Raw genomic sequence first — 23,912 nt, forward strand, 5'->3', positions numbered from 1 at the left:
TAAATTGGAGAGCGATCTGGAATTATGCCCAAAGAGTTATTAAACTACCTATACCCTTTGACCCAGCAATACCACTACTTTATCTATTTCCAAAGATAATTAGGGGAAAAAGAAAAGAACCTGTATGTTCTAAAATGTTTATAGTAGCTCCCTTTGTGGTGGCAAAGAACTGGAAATTTCAGGGATGCTTATCAATTGGGGAATGGCTGAACAAATTGTGGTATATGATTGTAATGGAATACTACAGTGCTATAAGGTATGATGAGCTCAGTGATTTTAGAAAAACATGGAAGGACTTGTACAAAATGAAGAAGAGTAAAATGAGCAGAACCAAGAGAGTATTGCGTATAGTAACAGCAATATTGTTTTAAGAACAACTGAGCAAATAAGTTATTTTGACTATTGTAAATACCCAAATTAACTATAAAGGACATGTGAAGAAAGACGCTATCTGCATCCAGAGAAAGAACTGATCAATAGAAGTATATATGGAACAATTTCACATATATATGCACATTAACACACACACACACATACATACATGCATACATACACACACACACTTGGAGTTTGGGTTTAATGGTAAATATCTCCAGGGTGGGGGAGGGGGAAGGAATTTACAAAAGAAATTTACATGATAATTTTGTCGTATTTTTGAAAGGAATAGCAAGTCTTGCATAGTAGATTTGCAGTTTCATGTGCCATCATCTTTTTTATGGTACTGTGTTATGGAAATGTTTGTTTTATCCATAAATTAAAAATAAAATAAATACTTAAACTCATCATGTCTTTTCTGTTGCATTTGGATCCACCTGTAATTTTGATTCTTCTAAAACCACAGTATGCCATGATTTGTGGCCACAGAGCATCACTGGGAGACTGTTGGTGTTTAAAAGATGGGCTTGAGAAATTTGGGATTATTTGAAAGTCCTGTACAATTTTCCAAATGCAAACCTTTCCCACTTCTCCTCCTCCTCCTAGTCAACTCCAGGTCCAGTTCACTGTCCATTTGCATTGTTTGTTCCAGATATATGTATTGATGAATTAACTCGTTGAGCTGACCACCCACCTGTGTGTCATAATCTAGACAACATATGTTCCTCATCCACATTCATTTTTCTCGGTGGATTGCTGGTCTAATTTTGGAGTGGCTGTGGATGTCATTAAAGAGGTCCTGGAGTGTTTTAAGGCATGATACAATCATTATAATGTCATCCTCACACAGATATTAGAATCCCTCTTATATGGGGCTTTGTAACTTTTTTAATGAAAAATCAGAGGCTTGTTGAACAAGCTGTGATTGCCTCTATCAGGAATTTATTGTGATTTCAATTAATGTGTGCAGGAAGCACCTTGTCAGAGGAACAATCTTAAGGCTGTATTTCAGTTTATCAAGTAAAAGAATTTTTTAATTAATACACCAAAAAACAACGGGAACTTTTATTCTCTGTACATCTCTACTGTATGATTATCTATAGAAAGGACAAATCTCACCTATTTTGGAATCCTGAACAAGACTTTGTTCAGAAAAGTGGATAAAAGCTTCTCTTCCTTTTCTGTCCTTTACTGCATGGCCCCCTATTCTCAGGTTCTGGAACTGAAGCTCATATTATAGTTCAATTATATCATGAATTAAAAAAGGTTTATGGGCTAACCTGACAACTATCATTTATATAATAACATGCTTTGAGAGTTAACTGTACCAGTGCTGTATTCCAAGTAGACACTCAAGTGAATTTTCAGAATACAACCTTTTTATAAGTTGGTAACTAGCTCTAATTAATATAGTCAAGTCTTAATTAATCATGAGGGATCATTTATAACTTTTCATCTCATTCTGGCTTCTTCCCTCCATCTTATATGTTCCTAGTCTATCTGGCTTCATAATCTCTCTTGGTGTGTACTCAGAAAATGCAAATTAATGTTAAATTTGCCTAGCTAAAACATAAATTAAGTAAATCTACTGGAATAAAAATCATAACTAAAGCTGAATATAAAGTTATTGTAATATCCATGTGACTGCTACCATTTTTTTTAGTACCAAATGATTGGTTATTTTAGCCAAGCATATGGATAAAATTAAAGAAACACATAAGGCCCTGAGAACCAGCAATAACTTTGTGTACTTTAGCTGTGTAGATGTGACATACTATACCACAATGCTTATGCATTATCACCAATAGTCATTCATTCACCCCTTGGTAGCTAGCATCCAGTTTCGGTGCCAGGATTAAATGACTTGTTTCTGTGAGAATCCTTGTGGAGGGAATTCTAAACCATTTCCTTTTGTCATTGGCCTTTTTTTTTAAAAAAAAAAAAGTGTATGGGGATGGCCTTTAATATGTGTAGTATATTTTTTTAAATAATGAAGATTTTTGTTTGGTTAGTTTTATTGCCTTATGTCTGTTTCGATGGTTCTTGTAATATTTTGAGTGATTTTTATAGGTTCATAGTCCAAGAGACTTGATGGAGAGGTCCTTGTTATCCCTGGAGCTCTGCAATTTATAATTTTAGTGAAATCTTGATACCTGATTGTCAGAGAAGAAGAGTGGTAATTTTTAATGTTGTTAGGCATACAGACATATCATAAATGGCTCCAATTTGCATTTATTTCTGTAATGTGTGCACTTGAGTGTGGAAAAATGTAAAGGGCAGTTTGCATTTCCCATAAAGACATTTTATAGCACCAGAATTATATCTGCAATTGAAGTGTATGACTGAATAACTAGCTCAGTCTCAGTGATGATCTGTCCAGCTTGCTACTTACTGGTCCTTTTAAAAAGTAGATTTTGCATAACAAGGGGCTTGCTAGACCTCCTATTTAGAGATTGAAAAGAAGTAGATATGATGCAAAGACACATTTTTACGCTTTAGTTTTTTTTTCTTTTTTAATTAGCTGTCCCATTGTCCTCTTTGAAAGAATTGAACAATTTTTTTTTCTTTTGTTGTGAAGGATATGAAGGTTTTGGCCTCATAGGTCAAGGTATTAAGTACCAATTCACATTTGTTTTCTTGGTATTCAAGGCTAACCACAATGTACCACAGTGTTCCCTTCTCCCCCCATCTTTTTCAGCCTTTTAATATTACTCCTCATTCACGTACTCTGGTCAAATTGGACTATTCCTTGTCTTCCTCTTCATTCCCAGGATTTCCCCTGAAGCTCTTATTCACACCTTTTCTATCTAGAATACCTTGCTTCCCTTTCTTGGATTTTTCCTCTTCCTTTAAAATCCAATCTAAATAGCATTTTTTCTTCCATGAAGCTTGCTATTAAAATGTCTCCTTAAGAGTAGGGACTGTTTCATTTTTCATGTTTGCATCACCAATACTTAGTTCAGTCTCTGGCACATAGGAGGTACCTGGTAATTTTTTGTTGTCTTGATTCCTCAGATTTCCCCTGCTCATCCATGCCACCCAGAAGCAACTTGTCCCCCTCAGATCATTTTGCTTTATAATTTTCCCAGTCATCTACCAAGCATCATGTAGTTATGTGTTGTATACCCCTACTGGACTATAAAAACTTCATGAGTGCAGTGATTATGTCCTCTCAGAACTTTATATCCCCTCAACCGTTAACACAGTGTTCTGCACACAGTTGGTATGTAATAAATCTTTATTGAATTGCACTTGGGCTCAGGTATGAAGGCATCTTTTTTAGGCTTTTCCTACCTTTTATAGGCCTAAGTGTACAACTGGCTTCCTTGTTTCATAGTCTATTGAGAAAGTAGGGATTATTCTCAGTGAGTACCCAGTTCTACTGCTCTCCATGTTTTTAAGCCTCTTTTCATCATCCCCCATTCACTTTTTTTTTTATCCAGTGTCTGAAGAGGTGACTCTTCTCCTTGAGAAAACCAACCCTTAGATCCCATCCTCAGCTGATTGCCCTCTCAATCATCCTCCACACCCGTGTGTGTGTGTGTGTGTGTGTGCATGTGCGCACGTGCGTGCACACACTTGAACATGTTTTTCTTTCTGTGTCTCTTGCTATCATGGTACAATTATGCCAAGTGGTGGCCTCTTCAGACTGTGTAGCCAGTCCTTTCTGGCTGTTATACCCAAGCAAAATACCCTAGCAAAATAAACTATGAGTATGTTTAAATTAAGTTTAAAATATAGACTTTTATCATAACTGTTCAGTTAAAGAAACCATTCAACCACTTATTTTTTGTTTCATGCAGCCCTTGTTTCATAGTACATTTAAAATAAACTCTCATTTTCCTCACGATACCATCTTATTTCTCTTCCATATAGACAACTCCCACTGACTTGAGAAGGAGGTTGCTGTAGGGAGCAGGTACCTGGAGTGCAAAAGGGAAAGTCACCATGGCACAATTTCTAGATATTTAATGAGCCTGAATGTGACCGTGAGCAACGTTCGGCCTCAAGTACTAAAGTTGTCGGCATGGTTAAGATCACTTTTCTTTTTTTATTTTCACTCTTTGTCATTTCAGACTAATTATTCAAGAGAAAGACTATTTCCATGGTTGTGGTACCATGTGTATGAATGCTGAAAAGTACAACTCGAGACCATCTATTTCAAATTACGAAAGATAAAAACCAGAGATTTCCTATTAAGACACTCGTTAGAGTAATGTGACATCTGTGTGAAATTGGTATTGTTGGCAGAGGGCTAAGATATTTGTTGTTCTGATCACTTCCTTTATCTTGTCTGGTGTGCCTCTCTACTCCATGAGCTGTAGTTACAGCTAAGAAGGGTTAGAAGATAAGCTTCTCTGGCTAAAAAAAACTGATCACTAAGCTGTCAGAGGCCACATCTAACTTAGGCACAGTATTTTCCATTGGCAAGGAAAATTCATCTTGGTAGGAACTGAAAGATATCTCCAAGTATGTTCCATAGCATCTTAACTAACAACTTACCTTTGTATCTTCTGCAGTTGAGAGAAATAAAACAAAATTTTAATCTTCAGCAATGACAGGAATAAGGTGTTGTGTTGGTGTTAATTGTATGAATGAGAACATTAAAAAAATTAGTGTGGATCACATTCCATTTACACCACTTCCTGTGCAATTTTTGTCTGTCTTCCCAAAAACTATTTGTAAAAGATCAACCAAATGTACTGGAGGTCTCCCTTTCAGAGATTCTTAACCTTTTCCTTATGGATGGATGCCTTTGATAGTCTGGTAAAGCCTATGGACCCCTTCAGAATAAAATTTTTAAATGCATAAAATAAAATGTAAAAGATTGCAAAGGAAACCAATTATATTGTAATAGTGTCCAAGAATTTTTTTTTTTTAGTCCATAGACCCCAGATTAAGAACCCCTGTTCTAGGTCTTTAAATATTACATGGGTAATTCCTGGGCCACTGGTCATCCTTCACTTTCTTTACACGTCCAATTTACCTCATTTTCCTGTCATAGTACTCAAATTTGGATTTGTCAAAATTTAATTCAGAACTGTTCAGTCTGATAATATAACCCAAAAGAAAAAGAACAATGTTCATGTTTTGCATGTCTTTGAAGAAAAAAATGTTTAACATACCTGTAACTGTTAAAAGTGCAACTATTGGGTAAAAATATTATGTTTTTAATGTCTTTGTTGCAGACAGGGTGTGACTATCTTAAACCTTTAAGGGAATATCAGCTAATTTTAATATTGTTGCCACTGAGATAATTCTAATCTTTTCAAGTGCTAGTTTGTCCAAAAATTGCTTTTTTGTTAGTGTATCAGTAATGATAATAACCATTCTGGTAGCCAAAGTGCTATTTTGGATGAAGACATTTGCAGAACCGCATATAGTTAATGTCACTTTTAGCTGATCTTCCTGCATAGACATAGATACATTTTTTAAAAATTACTTTGGCATTATTTATAAAATCTAGCAAAATTTGAGTATTCTATCAAAGTAAGTTATTGTTGTTCCATGGAACAGCATTCAAAGTTAAGCTTCAAATTCCACTTGGGCTAATACTCATTGAGTTTAGCTTTATCAGTATGAAGCAAGATGCTTAAAATGTTGTTATCAAACTTTCATGACAGATTGCTTATTTCTTATCAGCAGACAATTCTAACATAATCAATACAGAAAAAACTTTCCATGCTTTCCAAAATGAACCAACTCAACACTACAAACATTTTCTAAGAAGAGTCAGTATAGAAGTAATGATAAATATAAGATTAGCTGCTTCAGCAAATAACTGTGCCATATAGCTCAACTGACAAAAATAAATTGAAAATGAATTATATCACTTAATGTTAAGCGTGACATTTAAAAGGGACAAAATAAGTAAAATTCGATTTTTCAAAAAGTTCATTCTTCTTAAATTTAATATAATCTTTCTCATTCCTGATCAAGAGAAGACAGAACAAACTGAATAGACTTTTTTTTATTTGTTAGTGGTCTCCAAAGTTGGGCATGGCCTGAGGTCAAGGGAGGGTATGTTCAACCAAATGGAGGAAGGGAAATGGTTCTCAAAAGGCAGGTGTATTTGCAAAGAGATGGATGTTAGATTCAATTTAAGAAAGAATCATTGAACAATTAGAGCTCTCCAAGAGTCAAATAGTCTTCCTTGGGTGGTAGGAGGTTCTACTTTACTGAAAGACTTCAGATAAATACCAGATGGCAGCTTATGAAGGATGTTGTACAGAGGATTCCTTTACATATTTAGTATGAACTAGGTGACTTTTTTCAGTCCTTTACAACTTTGTGATGAAAGAAGTGGGAATATTTGAGATATGTTTTTAAAAATTTTCCTGAAATCAGTTCAGGGTTGTTGGGGTTTTTTGGGGGGGGTTAGTTCAGTAATTTTTCGTTTGTATCTAACTCTTTGTCATCTCATTTGGGCTTTTCTTGGCAAAGCTAGTGGAGTTGTTTTCCATTTCCTTCTCCAGCCCACTTTACAGATGAGGAAACTGAGGGTTAAGTGATTTGCCCAGGGCCACATAGCTACAAAATGTGGGAGGCTGGAGTTGAACTCAGGTCTTCCTGACTCTAGAGCACAGTCCCAGTGTTTTATCCGTTGTGCCACCTAGTTGCCCACTTAGGCAAGGGGCATAATATAGCTCACAGTTTTCAAGCTTTTGGCTGCTGTTTTATGCCTTGATCCTAGGAACTGGTTTTAGTGCTCTCTTGCCCAGAGATAAAGGGAAAGGGAAAGGAGAAGAAAACAAACATTTATTAAGTGCCTACTGTGTGCCAAGCACTGTACTAAGCACTTTACATATATCATTTCATTTAATCCTCACAACAACCACAGGAGGTAGGTGCTGTTATTATCTCCATTTTACAGTTGAGGAAAATGAGACAGACAAATATTAAAAGACTTGCCCAGTGTCACACTAGTAAGTGTCTGAGACTGGATTTGATCTCAGGTTTTCCTGATCCCAGGCACAGTGTTCTATCCACTGTGCCACCTAGCTGCCTGAACTTTATCTTCTGAGGTCCCTACCAGGTCTATAATCCCAGGGTAGATCTCAGTGCAGAAGGCATATACTTCAATTAGAAGGCAGTGTGGTACAGATAGAGTGTGGAACTTTGAATCAGGGAGATGTAGGTTAGAATCTTGCATTGGTGGCGCAATGGATAAAGCCTGGGCCTGGAGTCAGAAAGAACAGAGTTCAAATCTAACCTCAGATACTTACTAAATGTGTGACCCTGGACAAATCATTTAACCCCTACCTGCATAAAACTGGAGAATGAGATAACAAACCACTCCACTGTCTTTGCCAAGAAAACCCACAAAGGGATCACAAAGAGTTAGATATAACTGAATGACTGGATAACAACAACTTTATACTCCTGGGCAAATCAGAGTCACAACCTGTCTCAACTTCTTTCTCTCAAGTGTAGAAGAACTACTTAAACCTTTTACTGATTGATCTCACTGGATTGTTTTGTGCCTTAATTGAGATGATGTATGTAAAAGGATTTAAGATCTTTAAAGTGCTATATTTATATGAGTCTCTTGTATTATTGTTATTAATTTAGTCTCTATCCTCAAATCCTGGAGGAGACACAACAAACTCCCAACCAACCAAAAAATATCTTAGGTACTTGGAAAATGCAGAATAGATGCTTAGAATGAAGAACAGATTTTTTGGCTTCATGCTGCAGCACTGGCAAATATATTAAATTTATCATTGTAGGAGGCAGTGATTAGGCATTGGACTGACATTCCAAATGTAAACCTTGCAGAAGAAGATTGGTGGGTGGTCAACAAAATCTGTTTGTAATAAGCATGATTTGCTGATCTGCCTCCGCATCTGACATTCTGCTTAAAGGAAATAAATACTGGTACGTAATGAGTAGGGATTAGGGGGAAACAAAGTCTCATAATGGGAAGATGCAAGAGATTAGTGAATCAAAATTCATACAGCTTCCATCTCTAGAGGTGATGAAGATGTTTAATGTATATAAGTGGTATAATATTTACATTATTTAATGATGTTTTATGTGAGGAAAAGAGAAACCAAAAGATAAGCTATATCAAAAATATTGCACATAAGTATTTTTCTATATACATAGTTAATATATTTCATTTTTAGCATTTTAGACTGAAAAATCACTAGCATTAAAATTGTTATAGAGGCCTCATTCACATTTTGTAGAAAACCTCAATTCCTTGGAACATAGCCTTGGAAACAAGTATAGAGGTTGATGTGGAGCAGTATAGAGATGGAATATCCAGATTTGGTGGAGCCATTGGAGGTTGTGTGCCTCCAAGAAAGGAAACAAAAGAAAGTTTTGTTGACTGGCACAAGAAGGGATAAGAAGATTTTTTTACACCCTACACATAGTGCATACTCATTGAACAGATGAAGAGCTTTGTGTCATCTACAGACTTAGAGATTTCTCTGTGTATTCCTTCAAAATCTTTTTGAAAAATCTAAGTTCCTCAAAGGCAGGTACTGGGTCTTATACCATACCACCTAGGACAGCTGTTTATACATAGTGGCCACTCACTGAAATGTATAGCTCATGAATGAATGAAGTCTTGTTTCAGTACCCATTCCTGGGAGACTATATTATTTTTACTTTTCCATATATTGAACTGCCTGTCATTCCTTCTCTTGTGTCTTTTTACCTCTTTGAATTGGGAACTGGTTTTAAGACAAATTGTTCCACACATCACTGGATGGTGATTCTAATAAAATCATTGATGTATGAGATTTGCCAGTTTTTTTTTAAAGTAAAATAGCTTTGTTGGTTTCCCTTGATTGTCATGTTTTTTTTTTACATCTAGGTGCTATGCAAAAATAACACCTTAGACTTGGTCTCTGACTTATAAACATTTAAGTCTGAGGCAATTCTGACACTGATCTACCTACAGACTAAAATCTGATGGCTCACGTCAGACAATAAGCTAAGGATGTTATACCAAGGTGAGTACAACACTGATTAGAGACTGGAGATGATTGCTCTAGGGAGTCTGTGTCCAGGTTGAGTAGGATTTGTGGGGGAAGAAGTCCACAACATGACCAGTCTGAGAGAGCTTCTGGGAGGCAGTGGCAATTCTTCAAAATGAATACCTTTTGTTAGACAAGATGTAAAGGAATTGAAGATTTTCCAGATGTGTGGTACAAAACCTTGCTTTGTCATGAAGTGATTTTCTTTGAAAGAAACTTTTCCTATGAAATTCTATGTATATAAATTGTATTTTTAGAAACCTGGTGATGTAGGAAGAACTGGATCTCTCAGTCATTTTGTTGAGAAACATAAATGAATCGAGAGCTTACAGTGATGAAAAACACTTGTCAACAAGTCTAGTATCATTGTCATTACTTCGGAGGGTTCTGGAAACAGAATTTCAGTGACTCATCTGATACATAAGAAAGCTAATGTCAAAGCACTGAGAGATGGAACAAAACAGGAACCCATGGAGAAAACAGTCATCAATCTAGTGCTGATACCCTTTCCTAGAAGTCAATGAGGAGATACCATAAATTAATCTTTTTCTTGTTAGCACCTTTGGAAGAAGTTAAAGTCAAGTTAGCAAGGGAATAAAATACAATATACCAACCAGCATTCTAGGGGAAAATGCTAGTTTCATCAATTTGTCTTTATAGGACTACAGAATCTCAGTGTTGGAAGGAATTCACAGGTTACCTAGGCCAGCTTGTATCTGGATAGAATCTTCTCTACAGACATACCTGACAAGTGGTTATTTAGGCTTAGCTTTAAGACTTCTCCTCCGTTGAGGGAGTACTCACAATCTCTTAATCAGTCATTTATTAAGCACTTTCAATATATCAGCCACTGTATTAGGGATACAAAGACAAAAACAAAGAAGTGCTTATCCTCAAGGTACTTGTATTCCATTGGGGGAGATAGCATGTACATATATAGTTATATACTAAGCACATCACTAGGTATCTTAAAAGACTTAAAGCAAATACAAGGTATTTGCAAATACAAGGAAAGAACTCATTAGAAGGAAGAACTTAAGCTGAATTGTGGAAGAAATCAGTGATTTCAAGAAGCAGAAGTGAGGAGGACAAGCCTTTCAGGGATGAGGGAAAGATAATACAAAGGTGGAGAGACAGGGATTGGGGTATCCTGTGAGAGTAACAGCAAATAGGCAAGATGGCTGAATCTTTGAATATGTAGAGGGGAGTTATGTGTATGAATGTTAGAAGGTAGAATTGGGGTCAGGTTGTGGAGAGCTTTAAATGACAAACAGGAGTCTATATATGATAAGGTAGCCCAGTCCCCTTTTGGATAGCTCCAATTGTTAGGGAGATTTTCCTGACATCAAGCTGAAATCTACCTCCTTGCAACTTCCACACTGTTGTGAGCTGGACCTGACTCAGGCTAGCCCCAGGTATTTTAGGTCCAATATTGGAATTAAGTGAGACACCTATATATGTCATTCAACAGACAACAAAAAGAGATTTACCTTAGCCACAAGAGGGGAAGGATATTCAACAAGGATATGCAATTAGGACTTTGTACATTGATTCTCATGGACATAGCTCCCCTGCTTCTGAGTTGTATATGGTGGTTCTCCAGCCAAGCACTGGACAGACTTTTTTGTACCCAAGCAACAAAAAAGTGATATTTTTGGTTCTCTGAGCCAATTAAGTCTTAAGGATCATTTCAGTACCTTTTAAAGAAAAGAATTAGCCCACTTTACATGGTGGTTAAGTTTGGTAAATATTTCGCTTATTACACAACCATTTTCCTAATTCTGCCTTCTGAGGACCAAAAGAACAAACCTAGTTTCTCTTTATTGGGAGAGCCCTTCAAACACTTGGAAACAGCTATCATGGTCCTTTTAAAACTTCTCTTTTCTAAAAATATTCACCAGTGTTCAACCAATTCACAAATGACATGAACTTGAGGCCTTTTACCATATTAGTCATTCTCCTCTAGATATTGACCAATGTCCTTCCTCAAATAGACTGAAAACAATACAGGAGAAGTGGCCTGACTTGGGCACTATGACCAAGGTTTTGTACTCTATGCCTGTTGCAAGAACTTTTTTGTCTATTTTACATCACATTATTGTTTCAGATTGAAACTGTAGTTAACAAAAACTACCAAACCTTTTTCAGACAAACTGTGGCATGCAATGTACCACGTAGAAATTTATGTAAGAGGGGTTCTAAGATTTTTACATAGTTGGGTTAGAATATTCATAGTACATTAGAATATTAGAGGGAGAAGGAATGTGTAAAACCTTTTCTAGTCCATCCTCCATCATTTTATAGAAAAAAAAAACCAGAACTAAAGAGTTTTAGTGACTTGCTAAGATCACACAGCTAGTTAAGTACAGAGCTGTTGCTAGACTGTGGGTTTCCTCTGAGTATTAATGGTGTTTCTAACCATTTGTCACCATAAATTATAGATAATGTAGATTAAAAATAAGCAATACCAGAGTCAGAGTATTTAGAAAAGAGTATATCTGCTTTTGAGGAGAGTGGCCTTTGAGACAGAACATTTCTAACCTACTCTGCTATGAATTTTATGGTAACTGCCTGTAATTTTTCTATAACAATGTCCTTTTTCCATCATTTTGGAAATTATTAATTTCATTTGGGATATAGGAATGATTTTTTGGACTGCATTATATACAGTGGAAGAAATGACAAATTGATAATTGGTAGCCTGCTAATGATCTATTCTTAATTTAGATATTTTGTTTTCAGAGTCCCTGATGATTATATTAATGCAACATATTCAGGCATGGTAGTTTCATTGAAATTTACACCCTTTTTCTTAAAAAAAAGCTAGCCACTAAAGCAAACAACAACCAGATTACATGTATCAGCCATCATGCTATTGATCATCTATCTAGACTAGTTCCTGTTGTAGCTTTGTGTGTTTGTTTAAGAGGCGAACCGTAGGAACAAGAATAGGAATTGAATTGATCCAAAGAATGATGAAAATTTAATTTAAACTATTTTGCATTTTATTTATAAAAATGCCTTTTTGATATTTTTTAGAAAAAGTTTCAAGACAATCTCATGATGCAACAGTTTCAACTTCTAAATAAATGATTCTATACCCTCATACCATATATACCATACCCTCAGTAACATTTATCATAGGTAGTCACCAGCCTCTGCTTGAATGCTTCCAGTGATAGATTTCTCACTATTTCACAAGGCTTCACAGAAATGAAGTTTGGAGGTCTATTTGGGAGAGGAGGGGGAAGAGAAGCAGAAATTGTGAGCTGTTTGGCATAGCGCCTGGCAGATAGTTAGCATTTAATAAATGCTTACTGATTCACTATTTAGAACCTGTTGAGTTTGATATACCAATGGAACATCCTAGAGGAAGTATTTAGCATACAGTTGGTATTAGATGATCAGAATTCAGAGGAGAACCTAAGATAGGACTTATAGGAATGGGAGGCAAGTGCAGTGAGATGACACTTGGACATGGGAATTGATCAAGTCTCTGAGGTTTGGGTGGGAAGAGGGTCTGGGATAGAGCCTTGGAAGATACTCAAACTCAAGAACTGAAAGATGGTTGATGATCCAGCAAAGGAGACTAAGAAACAATTTAACAGGTAGAAGGAGAACTAGGCAAGAGCAATGAAATGGTAGGCAAGAGAAGGAAGAGTATCCAACATGAAGGGGTGATCAACAATATAATAAGCTGTATAGGGGTCAAGGAGCATGGAGCCTGAGAAAAGGCAACTGGATTTAGCAGGTAAGCAATAATCGGCTCTGACACATACACTTGTAGTATCAAGTCATTTAACTTCTGAGTGTCGCCAGACAACCACCTAAGACAGGGGTTATTAACCTAAGGTCTATGAAATAAAAAACAATTTTTCAAATAACTTTTTCCAAACACTTTTTTCCCTTTGTAATCTTTGTATTTTATACATTTAAAAACAGAATTCTAAGAAAAGATCCATAGGCTTTAAGAGATACCCAAGGGGGCACAAGGCAGAAAAAAAAAGGTTAAGAATGGCTGAAGCCAAACTAATGAAATCGTAAGTCTGGGCAGAAGAGGACAAGAAAGAAAAAATAATCATAATGATTGGTATAGTTTAGTAGTTCCAGAGGGCAGATGGTAGACTATATCTCCTTCACGGTAAAGTTTGAGAGCACTGGTATGGAATCTCAGACTAGGAAGAAATTTTGTAGGCCATCTAGTCTAACTCAAACCTGATTAAGAATCCTTATTCAGTATCCCTAACAGATGTTCATCCAATTTCTGCTCAGAGGTCTGCAATGAGAACAAACTGATTAATTCCACTGAGCAACAAAATATTAACTTCCCTTTACTACAGTCCAAATGGAAATTCCAATTACAAATCAGGAAATTAGGTCTAGAACCGGACCTTTGGATCCAATAGAAATGAATGTTAGGAAAGAACCTTATGAAGGAAACTTAAAGGTAACTTGCTGATAGTTACCCAGCTTGTTAGTAACCAAATAAGGACTAAAATCCAAGGATACCTGTCACCCCAGGATAGTATTCTTTTTCATATTCCAGATATAAAAACATAGACTCATTAGAGTTTAAAAAGGGTCTTATAGATTATTTTAGTCTAACATTCTTATTTAAAGATAAAAAAATGAGACCTAGAGAGTTGAAGTGAATTATCCAAGGCTACACCATATCTGTGTATGATTTGAAAAAAGTAGGTAGGGGCAGCTAGGTGGTGCAGTGGATAGAGCACCAACTCTGAAGTCAGGAGGATCTGAGTTCAAATCTGGCCTCAGACCAAACACTTGACACTTACTAGCTATGTGACCCTGGACAAGTCACTTAACCCCAATCGCCTAAAAAAAAATAGGTAGTTGGACTCCTCCAATAGCACCCTCTGGACCAGTCATCTAACAGTATTGCCTGGGGAATTTGTCAGGTATTAAAATTTTTGGAACTCTTGCTATGGGGCTAAACTACCTTTGATAAGTGAGTGAGAATAATCTCACATAGCCAACCTATATGTCACCAAGGCCAGATCAGATCATGTTTCATATCCCTTCCAGCCCAGCCATCTTACCATCTGCTCCTTTTCATCTCTTCCTTTGGTCAGAATAATCAAATCAATACTATCATTGTTTCTGGAGGATGTGTCAGTCTTGTGGGCTAGTTCTAGATGACTTCATTCACCATTCCTGTGACTCCAGGGACAAATTCTCTTCCTTGGTCAACCACCAGACCATTTATGTTATCCCTCCCTATTTGAAAGAAAGCTCCTTGAGGGTAGCGACTGTCCTGTTTTTGTATTTCTCTCTCCAACACTTTGCATAGTGCCTGGCACACATATAGGTAAGTGCTTATGAAATGTTCTTCCATTCCTTCACTCACTGGAGACTCTGGCTGAGCTCAAAATCTATAGTCCTTTGATGGTTCATCTCCAAGAAATGAACTATGTACCTTCTACACACACACACACAGACACTTAAACTTAAGATGGTTCATCTTCCCAATGGTTTTCATACTGTATTTTAGTTAACTTACTAACAAAGTTTTATTTTTCCATATAGTTACAAAATTCATTAGAAATTAAAAAAAAAACATTTCTCTAAAATACAGAACATTCACTTTTACAGAAATGAAGCATACATATGTCTAATACCTCAAGTATAAGTTTTGTAGGAAGGGTTGATTAAATCCTATCTTTCTGGCTGGTGATTGAAATCTTGATTTGACTTTAATGGTTTTAAATCAAATCCTTTCCACTTCAAAGACTTGTTACTATGCTACTGTTCAATCATGCCATCACTTTCTAATCTCTTAACTGGCTGCCAAGAAGGACTTAACATCTTTTTATTTCTCCCGGGAAAAGTAAACACTTCATAGTCCCTTCACTTGCCTTTTACAGATGTAGAAGAAAATGTCTCTAGGTTATATGTCAGAAAACTGATTCTGGATTAGAAGGAATAGCTTTGTGTTTTACTGGTACCTGGATGTCTAAGCTGAAGATTGGCAGTTAGTTTAAAAAAAATCAAAACCAGAGTCAATTATAGAAAATCACACTTTTTTTTTAACAGCTCCTTAAACAATGCCCTGTTTTTGCTGTGGCTTTGATATATTTAATAACCTCTTTTGGTGGGCATGTATTACAGGGGAAATCCCATGGAAAGTCGTGCTCTGGAGCCAAGGGAACAATAAATACATAGAGCCATAGACCTTGAAAATTGATTAGCTTTCTAATCCTCCACTTTTCTTACACCTTACTCCTCTGCACATGCTCTGCTATCTGGTGACACTGGCCTCCTTGCATTTCCTCTCACAAGTCACACCTTCTCCTGACTCTGGGTGTTTTTTTATTGCCTATTCCTCCCACCTGGGCTGCTCTCCCACCCCATCCCTGCCTCTTGGTTTCCCTAGCTTGTTTCAGTTCTCAGCTAGAGTCCTGCCTTTTGCAAGAAGCTCTTTCATCTTAGTGTTTTCCTTCTGAGATCATCCCCAATTTATGTTATTTGTACATAGTTGCTGGTATGTTGTGTCCTCCATTCAATTGTATGCTTGAGAGCAGGGGACTGTCTTTTGCTTTGTTTTTCCCCTACTTTTTTTTTCTTTTGTGTGTGTGTGTTCCCAGAGCTAAGTACAGTGCCTGACACATAGTCTTAATACATTAACACAGTCTTCATAAATGCTTGTTGACTGACTGATCTTTTTAATTAGGATAGTTCAAGATAGCTCTGATTGTGCCTGAGAATGCCAACTCCTAGAAATAGGTTCCTTGAGCTAACCTAACTGGTTTGCATTATTTTTTCATTTTTTAAAGAAAGAATTCTAATGATATTGCCCAAAGTTATGTTTCACAGTACTTTGTCAATACCAAAAGAAACTGGCCCTTAGGGTCTGTGTGGTATTGTATTTTATTGGGAAATTGGAGATGTGAGGCTGGCTCCCATCAAAATGATAAAGTAGAGGATTAGTCCTGAAGAGCTTGCTGTTTCTGTGTTCTTTCTCACTTTCTTATTCCTTTAGGGCTTTCCCTTTTCTCTTTCCATGACACTTTTGCTGCTTCTCTTGTACCCTCTTTTCAGGTATCTAGGAAATTCTTGCTTTTTTACTTTTTCCATTTATCAAATCTTTTCTTCAAAGCTATTGCATCTTGTTTGGTTAAATTACAGGATATTAGAGTTGAAAGAGACTTTTTCCAGTCTTCTCATCTTACAGTTGAAGAAACTGAGACCAAGAAAAAAATGAAGTGATTTGTCCAACATCACAAAGGGGCAGAACAGGATTTAGAATAGAGTTCTCCTGACTTTTAGCCCAAGGTATTTCCTATTCCACCACAGTATGGATATTTAAATGGCTAAAATAGTATTCTAATAATGCTGAAGCATTAGCTTAGCACAGAACCTGGCACATAGTAGATGCTTAAATGTTTGTTGTTTGATTGAAGCAGACATGTACTGTACTCTTGACTATATAGAAACTATTGAAATATTTTAGAGCCAAAGGCTTCGCAGCTGTAAATTACTTTGGTCTTAACACAAGGAAGTTACATGAACAGAATCAAAAAGACACCAATCAAACAGAGCTCTCATAACGAGCTAGTCAGAGTATCACCCTGAGAAGCTCGCAGGATAGTTTGTTTGGATTTTTTTGCGTTATATAAACATAAAACTCAGACAAATGATATTACATGCTTTTACCACTAACTCTCTTTACTCTTAAGTATTGTAAGATGTTGCTTCTAATTATAAACCTTTAAAATCAATTCAAAATAAAATGTAGAATGTTACTGATCTTAAAATGTCAGTAATTATGGGAGACAGTTCCATGGGAGGAGGACATAGCGTCACTTTCTGCCTATTGAATTTTATATACCTAGTGAGTCTAGTCAATGTCTTATTTCTCCTAGGGGTATTTGCTTTCAATACTTCATCTCTAATTATGACATTAAGAGCCTTATTTCCCCTTATGGAAATTCAAGGGCCTAATCAATTGATGAGGAAATATTTGTAGGTTTGTTTGTTTTTATTGTTGTTCTTTGTTTTGTTTTGTTTTTTGTGGAGATCAGGGGAGATAAAGAAGCCTTTTCCATTATTTCCTGAATCATGCTACATAAACAATTGCTTAGGAGTAAAACTGGTCTTGAAGTATTTCAAGCATATTAGAAATGTAGAGAATCTTGTATCTCTCTATTAGAATATACAAAATACTCATTCACTTTTTCATAAGATCATAGACTTAGAGATGAAATGGATCTTCAAGACCATCCAGTCCAATCCTCTCATTTTACAGATGTGATAACTGTTACAAAGGGAGGTTAAAAGATTTGCCGAGAGTCACATAAACTTGTAATTGTCTGAAGCAGGATTTGAACCCTTCCTGACACCAAGGCCAGAGACTTATCTGCTATAACATGATGCTTCTCAGTTTGTCTTTTTTCTTCATCTCCATTATCTTCCAGTTTTGATTACCTGTCCTGTGAACTTCTGATTGCCTTTGGTTTTCCCAGTTTATTAGAATGCATGTTCCTTAAGGGGAAAGATTGTTTTCAGTATTTTATTTCTATCTCAAAAGTCTGGCACATAGCTACTGGTTGAATTGAATTTTCTATCCTGTCAACTTCTCGCTGCTTTTGGTCTTAGGGGAAATTGGGTGAGCTTAAATTTTTATTGTTTACCTATTTCTCTTTTAACAATTTAAAGAAAAATGTTTGGTAATATTTAAAGGTCATCAGGCAAGTTATGGCCTTGACTGAAATCTCTCTTTGCACAGTCACAGCTTTATAAATATATGTAGATAAATAGTTACAGCTTAAGATCAAACATTGGGTAATGTACACAGTGAGGAAAAACCAATTGCTGGAATGTGTGTGTGTGTATACCAGCTTAGCTGCCTATTCCCTAGACTAATTAGCTCTAGTTAGGTCTTCTGCCTTGATTTTTGCACTAAGGAAATGAATAGCTTCCTGATGGAAAATGTAAGACTTGTGAAATATAAATAGGTACTTCAAATGTACTTTCATGTGCTAAAATCCTTGATCAAGGAAAATAAACTAATAAATCTGTCAATCTTTAATTCAAGGAAAAATGGGTTTTAGACAGAGTCACTACTATGGCTGGCATACTAGAAAGAACATGGGATTTACAGTATTTTAGCTTTTCAGAGCCTTAGTCACCTAATCTGTAAAATGAAACACATAAAAGAGATGATCTCTAAAATCCCTTCCAGGTCTGGTATTTTGTACTAATTGTTCATTCCTCAATACAAAAATTTAAGTAGTGTTTAGTCTTCAACTATGTTATCTACATATGTAAAATTTGTGTACAAAGAGTGGTGGGGGTGGGGAGAAGAATGGAGATGGCTCTTCCAAGAAGCTCTAGTTCTGGGATTATACATAATAGATTGACATTCCCTTCTCTTTTGTTGGGAATCAGGTCTTTCTTGAACTCTTTGACTTATTACATCACTATCCCAGTAAAAGGTTTATGAATGGTGCATATCTAGGATCTCTCCCAGAAGGGAGCCAGAGACACCTTTTTAGAAAAATATTCAGTGTACGAAATATTATAGGCATAGGACAGCTATTTATTTAGGATGAGGAAACTCTCTAGTAATGCAGGTTGGCATCATCTCCACAAATTATAGTCTTAGTTGCCCAAAACATTGAGAGGTGATTTGCCTAATGTTACACAGCCAGTATGTGTCTGAGGCAGGGCTTAAATCTGTCTTTTTGCCTTTTATGCCAGCTTTCTATTCACTACTAGATTCTGTCTCTCTTCAACTTTACTATAAACTACAATAATAACATGATTTCTGGGTTTGTGTCTGATCCACAAGGTTTCGTCAGGGAAGGGTCTGTGTTATATCTAAACTCTATATCTCTTCCAATACCTAGCATATTGTTGTACACCAAAAAAAGTACTAAATAAATGTGAGAACGAATGAACGCATCTCTAACTTAACACTTTGTTGATTGAAGCAGGAAAGGTAATTTTCCCCCTATTATCCTTGCCATGAAGCTTCCTAGCGTAATATAATGCATCATACTGAAAATTCCATAAAGAATACACTTGCTAGTTGACTGAACATTTGTATAAATATACCTTTTCCAAAAGCAAGTTTAATGTCTTCCTAGGCTTTTTGTTTCCTTCTGTCAGCTCTCATTACTTTAAAAGAAAGTATTGGCAAAGCAGAATCTCGACTGTTACCTGAATTAGATTCTACCATGAATGACTTCCAGGAAGCAGCATGATGTTGGAATCAATGAAACTAAAGCATCGGACTGCACGGTGTGCTAAGCACTGTACTAATGGCAATGGGAAAGAAGGCATGATGAAATGGACATGATGAAATCCAAATTTCACAGAATAGATCCCAAAAGGATTTGGATTCAGTCAAATGGTAGCACTTAAGGACCTAAAGAGCTGCATGTGGCCTCAAGGCCTCAGGTTTTCCATCCCTGTAATCTAATCTAATAGTAAACAGATCTAAGCTAGGGTCAGAAGATGATGTCAGGATCTACCTGTATGTCTATTTCCTGTGCTCTACCCTGCCCTCCCCCATCACCCCTCTTCAGCCAGTTATATTTATTTATCTGCCCTAGGTAGCTCTGGGTTCTTTTATGACTGGCTAGACTAGGCCTCCATAGAATATGGAATTGAACAAGATATAGATTTTATCTATTGCAGACCCCTGGTTCTAGGTACAATGACACTGATGTCCAGGAGAGATTTATGACTTGAACAAAGTCGTAGACATAGTGGTCAACCTAAGGCTGGAATCCAGGTTGTTTGGCTTCCAGACTAGGGCTCTACACAACATTACCTTTGAATTATAGTTTTCATTCCCCTCCTACACCACATTCCTAGGCTGCTGATCTCTTTTTAACTATCTTCTTGGCCAAGCCCTTCAATACTCAGGACCTTTTGATTTTACCTGCCTGTTTTTTTTTAACCTAGTGCTTACCCTGATCTCCATTTGTATATGTATTAATGTTACCTTAACTGATTTTTTATTTTGTTTCTAGACTCCTAACTACCTTATCTAGGATTTCACCCAGACTTCTAATTTCAAAGTATCCTACTCCTCTCTTCCTGCCCTTATATACGTAGCTGGGGTTGCCCATGGTTTTGCTACCAAGAGTCTTGGGTTTTTATTTGAAGTTTCTCCAGCTTAATGTGTTGTTAGACAAAGCGTTCTTCATCTGTTTCCACATCTGTTTAATGAGGATGAATTGGTTTAGAGCTGAAAGGGCCTTTAGAGATCATCTTGTCTAAACTCCTCATTTTATACATGAGAAAACTGAGGCCCAGATAGTGGAATAGACTTGCTTTAATGTCACAAAATAAGTGACAATAAAGAATTATGAATAATTCTAGAATTCTAATTATCTATACCATGAGATAAAATGGAGGGTAGGGCAGCTAAATCAAGAGGAGAATAAAAAATTGGGTAAGTGGTGGGTAATGACATTCTGCCTGGCACTGTTAATCATTTCCATAAATGCACAATGTTAAGAAAAGACAACATTGGAGAATAGTTCCATAAATAAATACATACAATATATACACATATATGCATACATGTCATAAAAGATTATGTTTACTCTTTAAAATAATATTTTATTAGTCTGATATGTTCAATGAGTCAGTTTCAAATCTTGACCTCTTAAGATTCAAAAACAAACATCCCACTCAACATAATTTCAAAGAATTGGCCCAGGAAAACCATTGACTTATTAAAAATACAATTCTGCCTGCAGTCAACTTTTGCTTTGCAGCACACCCAAGTCTTTTAAATCTGTCACAAATTCATTGAAGCACAGGGAACATACTAACATATTACTACTGATTATGCTCATTCCTCAATGTAGTTTTTATTTTTTATTTAGTTTATGTTAGCAAAGGGGCTATTTAGGTATGACATTCATGCCAGAAGTAAGAAATTAAAGGCTTTTAAGATGCATTGTAATTCAGTGGATAATATCAGAGTTATGAAGACCTGGATTCAAAAGTCCCTTCTCTGACCCCTTCTGGCAGTGTGCCCCTCACAAGTCTGGTCAGCTAAGACTATAAATTGCAAAAGAGTTGCAGTTCTGCATTGGTAAGAGGGAATAGTTCACCAGGTATTCCCTATACTTGTCAAATCACAGATTTAGACCAAAACAAAAATAATTTTATATCTAAGGATGTGTGATAAAATTCATTTGTCATTCGTTGTGCATATAATTTTCCTCAGAAGAAGAATTTTCATTGGTTTTCTTCATTTTTATTCATTCATAAACATATGTATGTCTTGCTGTACAAAAAAAAGACAAAACCTGGTAATAGTGCTTGATGATAGCACTGAGTATTAACTCCTAAAATTCTCCAGCATTATTTTGGATTCTTTAATAAATTAAAGTAATCCTATGTGTAGGGCTCATAGTCCCATTCCTTGGCCTCCTGTGCCAAAGGGTTGGAAACTAAAAGATTTGTGTCTTGTAACAATTATGATTACTGCAGGATATGTTATAAAGGTTGTTGAGGCCAGCTAGTCCAGGGACTCTTTTACTTGGAAATGAAGGGCACTGAAACATAGCACTGTGAAATGTTCCTGGGCCTGCCCACAGGGGAAATACATCTCCCATGGTCTTTTTAGTTGTTGTTGTTCATTAGCAACAAAGGACACTTTTATTATCTAGGGAGATTATCGTTAATAAATTACGAAAGGGTCTTGGTTTTGTCTTTGGAGCTGGGGGTGGGGTAAGGAAAGGGCTGGATTTGAAATGTATGAACCAAGATGGCCTCAATAGACACAATGGTGGGTTTTATTCATGAGACATCATGGGGCTGAGGGAAGGGAGTAAAGGGAATAGTAACTGATTCTCATTTATACAAGAATAAGCATCAACTAGCAAGGCTGCCTTAAAGATTGTTGAAGGCTAAAGACTTTGAATTCCGATTATGGGGCTGAAGACCTATTTTTATCCTGTTTTGAGAGAGTGTCATTTTCAGTTATCTTAAATCAATTGGAAATAAATGTAGTGAGGATATAGCTGTATTCTCTTTTTCAGTGCATTTTAGAAGCAATTCAAATAAGGAAAGTGTTTTGCATGTTTTTGGTTTTCAGTGGGATGTTTTGAATTTAATGAGCTTCTCTTAAATGAATGACCTGCAGTCTGACACTGGGTGTTTAATGAATGACAGATATGGTTACTTTTTTTTAATTATCATTTTTAGCTATTATAAGACACAATGCTATTTGAGTGATGACATTTCCCAGTATTAGTGAATTTGTTTTCTCATGGGAATAGGATGAATTTCTCATTTCGTATGCAAGATCTCAGAGCCTAAAGATGTAGTCCTTTGGCAAAAAAAAAAAAAAAAATACATTGCTAAAAAATATAAAACTAAAGCCTGTCTATGGAACTAAAACAGTTGACAAAGGTAGGAAGTGTAAGACTCATTCCCATATGTTACATTCATCCTGTAGCCTACAACACTGAATTAATTGGAATTTTAAAGCCCCTATCCATGGAGCTGTAGCAGAATCTTTTTGAAGACTGAAAAACAAATTGGGTAATATTTTTTGGACATTTAAAAAATATCAATTATGAGAGGATTAAGTTGACTAGGTTGCTTATGTCTACATATTCTCTTTCCATTTCAGACCTCATGCCTTAGATTGGTTCTCACGCTTGATTTTTTGAAAGTTGAAGTGTCATTCTTTTCAATTCTTTGAACATGGTGGATTTGGACCAACTACCACATGAGCTAAACCTTGCCAAGTTCATTGCTAAAGCAAGAGGGGATGGTATCAAGATGTGCTGTAACTGGAAACACTATTTAATAATCATTCAAAGCACCTGTTGTCCTACTGTCCCTAGATCTTCCAAATAAAAATCCTGAATGAACTTTGTCCACTGTTTAAGTTAAAATTTAGTTGCCTTGGGAAGGTACACTTCTACCTTCAGGCTATATACTACTGTTAAGAGAACAGATTGTCTTCTGTGATCATCAGAAAATGACGTGTTCTGGTTAATAGGAAATCATTATGAATATCAGGTTTTGTAAGATTCCAGCACTCGAGTTGGTGGCTCCAGTTTTTTCTTGTGTCAGATATATATGTTGGAGGTGGAGAAATAGAAAAGGAAGCAAGACAAGGGGCACTGGGACTGCTCCTGGTCAAAATTACCTTCTTAGGGCATTAATTAATTAATTCATTTGGGCTAACATATTCCTCTTCTCAAAATGCAAAAATCCCCTAGGAATGTCCTAGTTCAGGTTTGGCTTTTTTTCCAGCTGATTTAAAGTCTTTTAGACTAATTGCAACACTAAAGAGACTAAATGTTGTTAAATGATAATAATGATTTAGCAGAAATCAGAAGGAATGAATATTTTGATCCTGGGGGAGGAGAAATTGATGACTTTGGCCTATCAGGTACTTTGAAAGGGATAACCAGGGTAGAATGCTGTTGCACTTGTTTTTTGTGGTGATTGTAAGGGCAAGAATTCCTGTGGCAAAGAAGGAAGAAGGTGGTTTCTAGAAGTAGGGATTAATTTCTTGGAAGAAAGGGAGGTGAGATTTCACCA

General features: G+C 36.3%; 1 long non-coding RNA gene across 1 annotated transcript in view; it reads left to right on the forward strand.

Moving 5' to 3' along the window:
* The window catches only part of LOC114034316, a 41,274-nt gene extending 18,077 nt beyond the window's left edge, over window positions 1–23,197 (forward strand). Inside the window, exon 4 of the long non-coding RNA XR_003568086.1 lies at window positions 22,990–23,197. This is a non-coding gene — a long non-coding RNA (uncharacterized LOC114034316). The remainder of the gene's footprint in view (window positions 1–22,989) is intronic.
* The last annotated feature ends 715 nt before the right edge of the window (window positions 23,198–23,912 follow it).

Source organism: Vombatus ursinus, unplaced genomic scaffold (genome assembly GCF_900497805.2).
Source record: "Vombatus ursinus unplaced genomic scaffold, bare-nosed wombat genome assembly UNPS02008961.1, whole genome shotgun sequence".
NCBI classification, from domain to species: Eukaryota; Metazoa; Chordata; class Mammalia; order Diprotodontia; family Vombatidae; genus Vombatus; species Vombatus ursinus.